Source organism: Anopheles arabiensis, chromosome 3 (assembly GCF_016920715.1).
Source record: "Anopheles arabiensis isolate DONGOLA chromosome 3, AaraD3, whole genome shotgun sequence".
Classification (NCBI taxonomy): domain Eukaryota; kingdom Metazoa; phylum Arthropoda; class Insecta; order Diptera; family Culicidae; genus Anopheles; species Anopheles arabiensis.
Genome location: NC_053518.1, coordinates 46,928,924 through 46,941,733, shown reverse-complemented (window position 1 = coordinate 46,941,733; position 12,810 = coordinate 46,928,924).

The window sequence follows — 12,810 nt, the reverse complement described above, 5'->3', positions numbered from 1 at the left end:
CTGTCAACAATATCCAAAATAAACGCAATATGTTTATGCTACCCAGTTGAGAGTTCAAACTGGATTCAAAAATCGTTGTGTTGATGCAGTTTCGAAAAATAATGTTTTTTGGATTATTTGATCACTCCCTTCATCGTACGCATTACCTTAAAAAGTATTGAAATGTATACATAAAAAAGGCTGACCATTGTCGTGTTTTTTTTTTCAAAAAAAATTCTATAACCCTGAACTAAAACAACGTACCTAACAGCAAAACCTACGTGAACATAACTAACTCTAATTGATAAAAACAACGAACAAATTGTAATTCAAACATGGCATTTATAAATCAAGGACAAACTTACTCTGGACACTCTCTTTCAACTCTGGACACAACCCAACGCATGAAACAATTTAAGATCTCAGCCTACAAGGAATTCTGAATAACTACATTTAACAGCCCAAGTGCCACAAATCCACTCAACGACCACTAACCGGGTTCTAAACGGCTCAAGTCATCAACCTAAACGGAATCTAAAAAGACATCGTTTAGAAGACGGCAAACGACTGATGCATTCTAAAAATAGAAAAAAGCTGGTGGCGCCATCTGTTGGTGGGATACCCAGCCAGTGGAGTTTTCCTCACTTTGAGAGCTTTCTCCTTCTACCATCTGTACTGTTGTATGATTTCGCATTGAAGTTATGCATCGCTAGAACTAGAACGGCGATGCGATTGTTTAAATACTAAACTCCAGTGTGATTCACCAGCACTGAAGCAAGCGAGATTTGAGTAATGGTCGTTGATGTTGATACTCACGTTATCTGACCACACGACTCCCAAATAGCCAGTTCAAACTCCATAGTTTTGGCTGTTTAACGAAAAATCGTTCCGATGTCGTACTTTGTGGATGATTAAGAGATGAAACGGTACTTTGCGGCTGATTAAGTACTAGGGGAACTTTTTTGGGGTGGTAGTTTCTCGACGAGTATTTGGGGTGGTAGTTTCAGCCGGTCTCGTAGTACAGTCGTCAACTCGTACGACTTAAAAACATGCCCGTCATGGGTTCAATCCCCAAATAGACCGCGCCGCCATACGTAGGACTGATTATCCTGCTATGGGGGGGGAATCAATTAGTCACTGAAAGCCAAGGCCACTAGTGGGTACAGGCAGCCCGCTGCGCAAATTCGAGCAGTTTCCAGCGCAGAAAATGTACCAAAATCTGCGCTGGCCAGCGCAGATTTGGCCTGGTCTCCCGCGCTGGACTTCAGCGATTCCCGCGCTGGGTCGAGCAAGTTTTGCGCCATCTGCTGGCGAAATGGACGAACTATTTATGGCGGCGGAGCAAAAAAAACGGTCAACAAAAATTAAAAAAATTGGCGCCCATTTTCTCGTCCGCTTCTTCTCCCTCCCTCAGCCTGCCCTGCCTTACTTGCGCTTCTGCCCGTGCCTTCCGCGACGCCAGCTGATTGGGTGTTGTGGTGTATGCGTTGATACTCATATGTGCATTGCGGTTGTGTATTGTTATTGGTGGGTGTTAGCATTTATTAATTTGTGTGTGACCTTGAGACGCCGTGGGAGAAGCTGGTTGGGTTGGTTTGGGATTCAAAGTGTTATCGGTGTATGGATGGTTTATTTTATTTCGTGCCGCTGCTGATGAGACCATTCGATGCCCCTGCCAATTGAGGGTGACGAAGCCTATTTAAAACAAGCGTAGGAGAACGTCTAACACTAAACTAATATTTTTTAATTTTAACATGTTTGATGCTTCAACGACCTTCTAAGCATCATGTAGCACAATGTATAGTGGCTATAATTTTTTTTTTTTTTTGTGCCGAAATCTGTCTCGAGTTTTTGGGTCTCGTCACACACACACACACGCACACAGCGCGGGGAAAGTGACCATTCACTCTACCATGCCCCCACCCCGCCCGGCGCTTTGGATGATGATGCGCTATATGATAGCTGATGATAGCGGAAGAGGAGGGGGGGTTTGGTGGGGGGTGCGTGCTTGCATGTGCGCTTTCGTAGGTGCGTTCTCGCGCGCGCGCGTTCGTAGGTGCCTTATCGCGTGCGCGCGCGCGTGTGTGTGTGTGTGTGTGTGTGTGTGTGTGTGTGTGTTTGCGCGTGCGTGTGTGTGCGTGCGTGTGGAAACCCCAAAACTATTTGATTCTGATGCATACATTTTCATCCGCTGCGGCTACAAAGTTCATGCATTTTCGATCTCGCTAGCTGAGAGACAACACAACCATAGGATTGGCACCACCATCTTTGCGATCGGTTCTGCTGTAGGGGGTATTAAAAAGACACACGATCGAAGCAAACGTGCGTGTGATCTGTAGCACATTTCTTTCCAATTAAGCTAGCGGACGCAAGTGGAAACAAAACTTGAATTGAATTCATACAAAAGAGGATTCTGGATTTGTTTTTTACGGTGCACGTATGGTGCTGCACCTGTCCGTCCAGAATCTGGTGGCGTGTTGGTTTGGAGTAGTTATCATGACGCCGATTGACCGGCAATGCCTTGGAATGGGTTCGGATCGGTAGGCTCATGTTTTGGTCGATTGCATTCCGTTGATTTGTCGCGCCGTAGCGGGACACCCGGCAGCAACAAAGTCAAGACAAACTCTTCCCCGGGTGTGAACTGTTATGATAAGTTCTTCTTCTTCTTCTTCTTCTTCTTCTTATTATTATTATTATTATTATTATTATTATTATTATTATTATTATTATTATTATTATTATTATTATTATTATTATTATTATTGGCGTAATAGCTTACGCGATCGTTCACGCGTTTTCAGGAATTGAATACCTCGTAGCCGAATAGTCAGCCCTTGCTACGGCGGACGGTTCATACGCGGTTAGAACCCACGACGGGCATGCAGATGTGCGAAATAATGGCGGTGTCGCGGGCCCACTCCTATCCAGCGTGCAACTTGCATACTCCCACACTGTCTCCTGCTCGATGCATACGCTGCAGGCAGGGGGGAAGGATGCACCTCCACGATAAAAAAAAACCGTCATGAACCAGCGGTGGACCTAACGGTAGGCGGACTAGGCGGTCGCAGAAGATTTCTAGTTTGTAGTATGCCGTATGTCTACAAGTGGACAGATTATTAGCGACAAGGGCCCCGGGAAAGATGGTCGTTAGGGCTCCGTGGCTGGAGAACCATTTGCACCTCCCCTCCCCCCATGGCGACAACAATTTTAGGGCATGTGACCGATGATCGTAGGAGTCCCATGACCCCCCCCATCCGCTGGCAATTTAAGTATACTGTTCAATCTTCCAACAGCTGTGTGTCAGTACCCCCTCCTCAGGGGCCTCAATTTATGAACACCTTCCTTTCTTTGACCGATGGATCATAACATTCCGGAAGAAATTACATTTGGAGACAGTTTTGCATACACACATGCGCAGGATGCTTAGCATATCTATTTAATCCACAACAGACGAAAGCGAATGCTTAGTGTTAGAAACGTGTTAGGGCGAATTATGGTTCTGCGCGTTGCACAGCAAACCCTCCAGCGTGAGCTAGCGATTCCTTAGCCATTTTTATATTGCAGCAATTGAACTTATTGCGCTTTTTGGTTTGATTTGTGAAAATGCAACTTCATCGCAGCAATGTGTGTAAACGGTTTTTAAGCGCCACAGCAACTCATGAGCATTGTCCACACGCGAGAAAGAGATAGCGCTATAGAGGGAAAAAGCACGGACGACGGCTGACAGCGATTGGCCGTCTGACGCATCAACACATCCAAACCTTTGGCAGCGCGCTCAGGCGAGGGGTATGAGGCGGAGCCAGGGACGGAGCAGCTCGACAAATTTGCCGTTGGAGAGAAAAGGAAGGCATGATAAAATTCTCAGAACGGCATAACGCCTTCCGTCGCTTTGCGCAGCGGGAGGCCTTGACCGACATCGGTTGTTGAGCTAAAGAAGAAGAAGAAGAAGTTTCTCGACACCTCCCGCTGCGCAAAGCGACGGAAGGCGTTATGGCGTTCTGAGAATTTTATCATGCCTTCCTTTTCTCTCCAACGGCAAATTTGTCAAGCAGCTCGTCGAGCTGCCCGTCCCTGGCTCCGCCTCATACCCCTCGCCTGAGCGCGCTGCCGAAGGTTTGGATGTGTTGATGCGTCAGACGGCCAATCGCCAATCAGCCGTCGTCCGTGCTTTTTCCCTCCATAGAGCCATCTCTTTCTCGCGTGTGGTCAATGCTCGCGAGCTGTTGTGGCGCCTAAAAATGCCGTTAACAAACATTGCGGCGATCAAGTTGCATTTTCACAAATCAAACCAAAAAAGCGCAATGAGTTCAAACGCTGCCACGTAAAAATGACTAAGGAATCGCTAGTTAAAGCTGGAGGGTTTGCTGTGCAACGCGCTGAACCCTAATTCGCATTGACACGTTCATCCCGGCGCTGATTTTCATCAACTTTCCGTTCCACCAGCATCAAGAACGCAAGCTGATTGTGAAACCGGCATACTGGAAAGTCCACTGGCAGTCCCTGGGGCCTGCCATCGAATTGAACATTTTAAGCATTAAGCATAACTTTGTTACACTAAGCTTTTGCTTTCAAATGGTTTAGATTACACAGATCTGCTGAGCCGTATGCGCATCGGTGTGAGCCTGCGTGTGTGTGCACAACTGTCGCCAAATGTGTTTTCTTCCGGAATGTTATGATCCATCGGTCAAAGAAAGGAAGGTGCTGATGAAAGGCGGAAAGACGAATTGAGGCACTTGTCAATGGTAACTGATGACCGGGAGGAGGGAGTACTGACACACAGCTGTAGGAAGATTGAACAGTATACTTAAATTTCCAGCGGATGAGGGGGGGGGTGGCCATGGGACTCCTACGATCATCGGTCACAGGCCCTAAAATTGTTGTCGCCATGGGGGGAGGGGAGGTGCAAATGGTTCTCCAGCCACGGAGCCCTAACGACCATCTTTCCGGGGGCCCTTGTCGTTAATACTCTGTCCACTTGTACACATACGGCATACTACAGCCTAGAGATCATCGGCGACCGCCTAGTCCACCTACTGTTAGGTCCGCCGCTACCTGCAGCGTATGCATCGGGCAGGAGACAGTGTGGCAGTATGCAAGTTGCACGCTGGATAGGAGCGGTCCCGCGGCACCGCCATCATTCCGCACATCTGCATGCCCGTCGTGGGTTCTAACCGCGTATGAACCGTCCGCCGTAGCAGGGGGTGACTATCCGGCTACGTTGTAGTGAACTTGTCATCACTTAGTGCCGTTCCTGACTAAAGACGGATTGTATTTGCACTTTTATATAAACTCACTTTATTTTTGCCACTTTACTTAAACTTAATAGCGTGGTTGGCTTCTATTGATATGCGAACTAAATTTTGCGCGGCGGACTGGACTGCGTGATTTTACTGATACAACAACTCTCTTCTAGCTACACGCGAGCTTCCTTTTATACGAAATAATTACATTGCGCTTATGGGCATATTTAGCTTATCCGCTCCGTTATGCATGATTACAATTTATTATCTATCGCATTATGCGTACGTGACTTTTTGCGTACATTAGGTAACATCGTCCTTCCATGTGTATTATCTTACTGCGCAATTGGATGAACTCTATTAAATTTTCCCTATTTATCTAGTTGGTTCGGATTAGAACATATTGCACTTTTATGTCTAATATTTGTGTGCATCTAATTACAGTAATTTATGTTCTGATAATGTTTAATCTAAAATTTTATACTTGTAAAAACTATTTCTTTTGAGTGTGTTGGTGAATACGATCACGCCACTTATCATGCTATTTCATTCTATCATTAGCTGTTTCATTCTAGCCTTAGTGCGGTTTGCGTCTAGGATGTAATGAATTTACTGCAGATTATTATAGCGGATGTTATACTAATAATTGTGTCTTTGCTATTCTAATCTAATTCTAATTTGCTAAGTCTAATAGTGTCGGGTGTCGAACCTATGCTACACCTCCCCCGTTTTTGTGAATAACGTAAGATTGAGTGAATGAGCGAAAGAATTGCGTTATTCATTTAGTTCTTGATGAATCTGTTCTTATGTACTGTTGTAGTCTTTTGCGTATGCTTATTCTTGATTGTACAATTTGGATCTTTAATATTCGTAATTATAAATGGACCTAAGTACAATGGATCTAATTTTTTTCTATTTTCATTTTTTAAGTATACCAAGTCTCCTATGCTTACATCTATGGGATTTATATGCTGATTTAATTCTTTTTCTCTTTTTTCTTTTTCTATATTTATGTTCTTACGTGCAATCTCATTGGACTTTTTTAGTTTAAATTTCATTTCATTGTAATATTGTTCTATTTTATAAACTGGATCGATTTTATGTTTATAAATTTCTTGTGGTAGATTTGCTGTTCTACCGAAAACTAATTCAAACGGAGTATATTTTGTTTCTGTATGTGGTGTTGTATTATAAACAAACTCATAAAATTTTATCCAATCATCCCAATCATCGTGATGTTCATTAGTAAATGCTCTAAGGTATTCATTTAAGCTTCTATGATTACGTTCTAGAGCTCCAATTGTTTGTGGATGATATGGCGTTGAAAATGTTTGTTTTATTTTTAAAATTTGGGCTATTTACCTAACACCTCATTGTTATATTCCAATCCTTGGTCTGATCTAAGCTCCAAAAAGCTTCCATAAGTCAAGATAAAATGTTCAACCAATGCTTTCGCAATCGTGTTTGCTTCTTTGTTTTTTATTGGAATGATCACTATATATTTTGATAGGTCGCATTGAATCGTAATTGCATATCTGTTGTTATTTATTGTTTTGGGTAATGGACCAACTGTGTCAATTGATATGATGGTAAATGGTTTTGCTGGAGTTGATGTGATTATAGATTTTTCTTTTGTGTGCTTATTTACTTTGCTGACTTTGCACATTTCTGCACGTAACTTATTATATCTTGCTTCATATTATTCCATTTAAATTTTTCACGAATTTTTAAATATTCTGTATTGCCCTATATGACCTCCTGTGGGTATGGCATGATATTCTTCCATTATTTTCAACTTTTCTTTCTCACTTGTTATCCATTTAGGTGGATCAAACAAAATTATCTCGTAACCGAAAATTGCTGTGTCTACTATTTCCTTTATGGTTAATTGAGAGTAATATTCGAATAATTTGTCCTCAACTGATATTGCTAACTTGTCTCGGTTAAATTTCTTAGCAATTTGGCATATATCTAGAAGAGCAAGTTCTATTTCTTGACTTCCATTTTGGCCTTTAGAATTGTTAAGAGGGATAACCCTTTTTCCAAGTTGCTTATTATAGTTGTGACTACATACTTTGATTTCTATTCCATTTCTTTTAACTTCTGACTTAATTTTCAAAATCTTATTAACTTCTGACGGTCTATCTGTCTTCCAAAATACTTGATTAGTTACTTCTTCTTTATTTCTTCCAGGTGTTGGTGTATTCTTTACTTTCTTTTGCGCCTTTACCATTGCTCTTGTGTTAACTACCATAATTGAATTGTTTTTAATGCTTTTAATATCCTCCTCTTTAGTTTTTGGGATCAATTCTTTCAACTCATCTGAATTGTACACGATTCGTGATAATGCGTCTGCTGCAACATTACTTTTTCCAGCTACGAATTGTATTGTGAAATCAAATTCTTCCAGATCTAGTCTAATTCTGGTTAATTTTGACGTTGGATTTTTCATACCAAAGAGATAAACCAGTGGTCTATGGTCTGTTCTGATTGTAAATTTCCGTCCATAAACATATGGTTTAAAATGATTTACTGCCCAGTGTATAGCTACTAATTCTTTTTCTATTATACTCTTATTCTTTTCGCCTTTAGTAAAAGTTTTACTTGCGAATGCAATAGGAAAATCTTGCCCATTTGTGATTTGGGAGAGAACTGCTCCGCACGCAAAGTTTGATGCGTCTGTAGTTATAATAAAATCTTTGCTAAAGTCTGGGTATTTAAGAATGGTTGGAGATAGCAGATGCTCCTTTAATGAATCAAATGCTGTTTGTTGTTCCTTTTTCCATTCAAAAAGTGTGCCTTTCTTTAATAAATCATTTAGTGGCTTTGCAATTTTTGCAAAGTTTTGTATAAACTTTCTGTAGTAATTACAGAAAGCTACGAATCTTCTAACTTCGTCTGCGTTAGTTGGTATAGGAAACTTTCTTATTGTTTCGAATTTGGTTTCATCAGGGTATATTCCCTGGTCCGTTATTTTGTGTCTAAGATATGTAACATCTGATTTAAAGAATTTGCACTTCTCTGGGTTCAATTTAAGATTGTAGTATCGTAATCTATTAAATACTTGTGTAAGATTTTCTATATGATTTTTCATTGAGCTTCCTATTACTATAATATCATCGATATAAATGAATGCTATTTCAGGTGTGAGGCCAGCCATTGCTATTGCCATCATACGCTGAAAACTGTTAGGACTTATGTTTAGTCCAAAAGGCAGTCTTGTGAATTGATAATGTCTAATAATGTCTAATAATGATAATGTCAGATCTAGAGTGCTGAAATATTTTGCATTTCCTAATTGATCTAATATTGTGTCTATTCTCGGAAGTGGAAACTTATCTGGTAATATCTTTTTGTTCAATTGCCTAAAATCGACTACTAATCTCCATTTCTTATCGTTTCCTGTTTTCTTGGGGACAAGCAGAATTGGTGAATTGTAAGGGGAAACGGAGTTTTCTATTATATTATTTTCTAACATCTTATTTACTTGCTGATCTATTTCTTTGCTTTGCGAATGAATTTGTTTATAGTTGGGTATATATGTAGGAATATTGTCTTTAGGAGTAATTGTTTGCTTATAAAAATTATTAGTTGTAATTGAGTCTTCATTTAAACAAAATAAATCAGAAAATTTATTTACTAGTTTACTTATTTCTTGACTAATAATATCTGGATAATTTTTTAAATTGATTTTGCTTAATATTTCTTTAACTCTATGCATATTTGTTTCTGCTACTTTATAAATTTCAAAGTTATTAATTGGCTCTATTGTAGGTTTGAAAAATTTCGTGTTAATAATAGTATCTTTTTCAGTAGTATTAATAAATTTTATACATGGATTATTCTTGGAAACTATTGTATTAGCGCAAAATATTCCTGTTGTTATTTCCTGTGCATGAACTACTGAATCTTTTTTTAAATTCTTTAAATCTATTTTATGAATAATTTCACTTCTTGCTGGAATTAAGAGTGAATTGTCTTCTATAGGATGAGATATTGAGATTCCATTGATATCAAAATTTAACAAATAATATTCATAATCTATCTTACATTTATATTTTGTAAAGAAATCTCTTCCTAAAATTTCATCGGCGTCTATTTCTATAATATCTGGAATCAAGTGAAATTTATGACTAACTGTTGCGTTGTTAAATATTAAATTTGAACTAATTGTACCATAGGTAATTAAAGAGTTATTAGTAATTCCTGTAAGTCTAACTTTGTTATTGCTATCTATCTCATGCTGAGATCTAATTTTTCCTATTTTAAATAATGAAACTGCTGCTCCTGTGTCTATAAATAATGAACTATACTTATTTGCAGCTTTTTCTACTTTAATTGTAGTTGAATTATTGGCAGATAAATTCAATGTCATTACCGGCAGCTGTTCTATTCCTGCCGGGCTTGGCCTAAAAAATTATTCTGTTCCTCTTCTTCTTCAGCTTCAGTAGTAAATATTCTACGAGCTTGTTGATTTGAGAAGTTATTGGGCTGTGTATTTTGTCTTCCAAATTGATTATATTGTCTAGGGTTCCTATAGAAATGTCTATCTCTGTTTCTATTTGGGGTATATGTATTTGGGTTCATTCTATTTGAATTTGGACTTTCATAATACCTCCTGTTAGTTCTGTTTTGGAAGTTTGGGTTCGAGTTATATCTATTATAATTATTTGTTTTGCTGTTAGGAAATCTTTTGAAATTATTTGTGGAAAAATTTTGGTTTCTATTAAAGGCTAAAACTTGATTTGAATTATTGTTTTCGATTTCATTTTCTAATACCTTTTGTGTAGCTGCTGTAATTGTTGGGTATTGTCCGACTTTAAGTAGAATTTTTGTTTCAGAGTTGGAAATTTTTTCTTTAAGTGTGTCAACTCCAACTTTAACAGCCATTTTGTTTGCTACTTCTTCGGGAATTTTTTGTTCTAGATAAAGTCCTTTTAATTTGCTAGTTAAGATTTCGACCTCTTCACAAATTTTAGTGGTTTGTCTTGCTTGGATAGTTTTTAATTGGTTGATGACTTTTTCGGGATTTGTTTTTTCTTCACATCTTACTTTTATATTTTCTAGAATGTCATCGATGTTGTCCAGATCTCGTGGTAATCCTATTCTGGCTTTCCCTGTTATTCGTGTTTTGATAAATTTTACCAGCATTACCTTTTGATCATTTGGAGTAATCTCTTTAAGTAAATTTACAGAATCTATGAAAATGTCAAGATTCTCTTTTGATCCATCATATGTTTGAACAAGAGATGTTGCAATTTTAATATCGAAATGCGCCATTTTTTCTGTTTGGGAATCGTTTGTCATTTGGTAATTGTTTATGCGAAACTCAATCGCTGAAAAGCATTCGTTGGTTTCACTGTTAATTTTGTTTAAATACTCTTCACTTATGGCTTCTCCGAGCTCTATCAAATCCGATTGTATGGATGTTAATAGTTCTCTAGCCAAAATTTTATATTTACTTACAGTACAAACTCTAAAATTCTTTGGTAAATACTCTAATTTATGTTGTATTAACCTTAACTGGAATAATTTATCCTTTAACTTACTCATTAAATTCGATCCATTAAATAATAACGACAATCATAATAAATAACATAATTAATTAACGTTTAAGTCCAATAAAATTATTTCGCAAAAACTATAATTGTTCCTATTTTTTTTTTTTTTAATTTACTTATTTTTTTTTAATAAAATTATATATATATATATATATATATATATATATATATATATATATATATATATATATATATATATATATATATATATATATTTTTTTACTGAATATTCATATATATCCCATAGTGTTAATTTTACAATACCTGACTTAACGAAACTTACCCGCTGTGCAAAGCGACGGAAGGCGTTATGGCGTTCTGAGAATTTTATCATGCCTTCCTTTTCTCTCCAACGGCAAATTTGTCGAGCAGCTCGTCGAGCTGCCCGTCCCTGGCTCCGCCTCATACCCTTCGCCTGAGCGCGCTGCCGAAGGTTTGGATGTGTTGGTGCGTCAGACGGCCAATCGCTGTCAGCCGTCGTCCGTGCTTTTTCCCTCTATAGCGCTATCTCTTTCTCGCGTGTGGACAATGCTCATGAGTTGCTGTGGCGCTTAAAAAACCGTTTACACACATTGCTGCGATGAAGTTGCATTTTCACAAATCAAACCAAAAAAGCGCAATAAGTTCAATTGCTGCAATATAAAAATGACTAAGGAATCGCTAGCTCACGCTGGAGGGTTTGCTGTGCAACGCGCAGAACCATAATTCGCCCTAACACGTTTCTAACACTAAGCTTTTGCTTTCGTCTGTTGTGGATTACATAGATATGCTAAGCATCCTGCGCATGTGTGTATGCAAAACTGTCGCCAAATGTAATTTCTTCCGGAATGTTATGATCCATCGGTCAAAGAAAGGAAGGTGTTCATAAATTGAGGCCCCTGAGGAGGGGGTACTGACACACAGCTGTTGGAAGATTGAACAGTATACTTAAATTGCCAGCGGATGGGGGGGGGGGTCATGGGACTCCTACGATCATCGGTCACATGCCCTAAAATTGTTGTCGCCATGGGGGGAGGGGAGGTGCAAATGGTTCTCCAGCCACGGAGCCCTAACGACCATCTTTCCCGGGGCCCTTGTCGCTAATAATCTGTCCACTTGTAGACATACGGCATACTACAAACTAGAAATCTTCTGCGACCGCCTAGTCCGCCTACCGTTAGGTCCACCGCTGGTTCATGACGGTTTTTTTTTATCGTGGAGGTGCATCCTTCCCCCTGCCTGCAGCGTATGCATCGAGCAGGAGACAGTGTGGGAGTATGCAAGTTGCACGCTGGATAGGAGTGGGCCCGCGACACCGCCATTATTTCGCACATCTGCATGCCCGTCGTGGGTTCTAACCGCGTATGAACCGTCCGCCGTAGCAAGGGCTGACTATTCGGCTACGAGGTATTCAATTCCTGAAAACGCGTGAACGATCGCGTAAGCTATTACGCCAATAATAATAATAATAATAATAATAATAATAATAATAATAATAATAATAATAATAATAATAATAATAATAATAATAATAATAAGAAGAAGAAGAAGAAGAAGAAGAAGAAGAAGAAGAACTTATCATAACAGTTCACACCCGGGGAAGAGTTTGTCTTGACTTTGTTGCTGCCGGGTGTCCCGCTACGGCGCGACAAATCAACGGAATGCAATCGACCAAAACATGAGCCTACCGATCCGAACCCATTCCAAGGCATTGCCGGTCAATCGGCGTCATGATAACTACTCCAAACCAACACGCCACCAGATTCTGGACGGACAGGTGCAGCACCATACGTGCACCGTAAAAAACAAATCCAGAATCCTCTTTTGTATGAATTCAATTCAAGTTTTGTTTCCACTTGCGTCCGCTAGCTTAATTGGAAAGAAATGTGCTACAGATCACACGCACGTTTGCTTCGATCGTGTGTCTTTTTAATACCCCCTACAGCAGAACCGATCGCAAAGATGGTGGTGCCAATCCTATGGTTGTGTTGTCTCTCAGCTAGCGAGATCGAAAATGCATGAACTTTGTAGCCGCAGCGGATGAAAATGTA